The 1,980-nt window shown below is 41.4% G+C and overlaps 1 non-coding gene and 1 pseudogene across 1 annotated transcript; both read left to right on the forward strand.

The window, feature by feature from the left end:
- The window catches only part of LOC112520052, an 83,691-nt pseudogene that overhangs the window by 23,094 nt on the left and 58,617 nt on the right, over positions 1–1,980 (forward strand).
- On the forward strand, positions 666–772 carry LOC112520549. Its single transcript, XR_003070021.1, has one exon. It is a non-coding gene; the product is annotated as a small nucleolar RNA R71 (small nucleolar RNA).

Consider the following 1,980-nt stretch of genomic DNA (forward strand, 5'->3'; position numbering starts at 1 on the left):
TTTGTGCAAAAAGTCCTTTAATCATTGCTTCCAAAGAAGATGATTCTGACTGTGGAGGAGGTTTGTTCTGGAAAGGTGGMTGTGAGTGTTGAAAACCTTGTTGGTGATTCTGAGAGTTAGAACTATTTCCATGATGTTGCGGTTGGAAATTAGAAGTTCCTTGTGATTTATGGAGTGGTGGATTAAGGCTGGGACTGGTCCAAGAAAAGTTCGGGTGCTGTCTCCAACTGACATTGTATGAGTTAGAGTAGGGATTAGATCTGTTTTGAACATAATTTACTGATTCAGAATTGTGCGAACAATGTTCATATGAATGATCCCCACCACAGCACACACATTGCACAGATAGGACTGTCGGAACTGATGTGTTAGCAGCTTGTTGTACTCCCTGACCAGAAGTTAAATTTTTCAATAAATTGGTCATGGAAGTGAGCTGAGCTGTTAATGCAGTGTATGCATCCACCTCATGTATTCCCGCAGTCTTTTTCTGTGTCTGGGCACGTGGGTCAGCCCAATGCCCATTGTTTGCTGATATCTTTTCTAGGATCTCGTATCCCTCATTGTAGGTACTGGCTGTAAAGGCTCCGCCTGCAGTCGCGTCGAGCATTTGTTTTGCCATGGGATTTAACCCATTGTAAAACGTCTCGAGTTGAATGCAGTACGGAATGCCATGGTGTGGGCATTTCCTCAACAGCTCTTTAAACCTCTCCCACGCGTCAGGAACAGCTTCATCATCCAGTTGTTTAAAAATACAGATTTTGTTTCTGGATTTAGCGTTCCTTGTCGGTGGGAAATATTTTCTCAAAAAAAATTCCGCCATGTTACTCCATGAYGGCACAGATCCTGGTGTTAAAGAGTTAAACCATGCTTTTGCCCGATCCCGTAATGAAAATGGAAATAAGGTAAGTCTGAGAGCATCATTTGACACTCCTGGGATCAGGAAGGCATCTGTGATTTACATGAAAGACTTTAAGTGAGAATGTGGGTCCTCTGAGGGCAGTCCAGCAAATTGACCGTTGGTCTGTAACATGTGAAACATGATCGGTTTTAGCTCGAAATGGAGAGTGGTCATATGTGGTCTGACCATCCCAGAATTTAACTGCTCAAAATCCGGGATAGTGTAGTCCATGATCCTTCCATTCTTGGAATTTGCCAGATTAATGATATTTGGAGTTTGTGCCCTTAGGTGTTCAGTAGGATCTGATTCTGTGTCCAAATAATTATCATTCTCATTATGTGGGTTTCCATGGTGAAAATTCTGGAATGGTGGTATTTGCCCAAAAATTGGCGGTTGGTTTTCCAAATTTTGTGTTCCCGGATTGTTGGGATCAAGAACTCCATGTTGGGAGGGAGTAGAGCCTGAAACGCTTTCTGAGCCCTCCTTCTATGGTGAAACGTCCTCTCAATGTCTGGATCAAATTCGAAAAATTCACCACGAAGCGTTCTTGACATACACCACTTTTAAAAACAATTCAAACGGAACAAGAAAAATCAAATCTTTTACTTTACTCAAAATAAAACTTTAGCGGAGCAATCCCCGGCAGCGGCGCCAAAAACTTGATCGGTTATATTTCACACCTTTAGACTTAATGAAATTGGGCCAAAAAGCAAGTATACAATACGGCTCAACGTCGTCTTTCCAAGTAATAAGTGGTACAAGTACCGAGTTATCGTCCACAGAGATTGTAGCCAAAGTTAGATTAGAGTCCAATGAAAGAGATAATTTCAGATGACGATTTTGAAGACTTTTCTCTGGTTTTAAGGTTATCCAAAACAGAATACATAATATATAAAAGAAGCAAGGGTGTAAGACTTATGGTGAGACCCAAACATAAATTCCAGCAGCCAATGCTGTAGCAATGCCAAAGGAATGCTACAGCAAGCAGTGTTTCGAAACTAAGTTCCACTATCTATTTTGAAGGCATTCCTCTCGGACTTCACCATTTCACTATCTTATAGCTTTCCACCCATATCTCTATG

The sequence above is a fragment of the Cynara cardunculus genome (genome assembly GCF_001531365.2).
Source record: "Cynara cardunculus var. scolymus isolate 2C chromosome LG 10, CcrdV1, whole genome shotgun sequence".
NCBI lineage: Eukaryota > Viridiplantae > Streptophyta > Magnoliopsida > Asterales > Asteraceae > Cynara > Cynara cardunculus.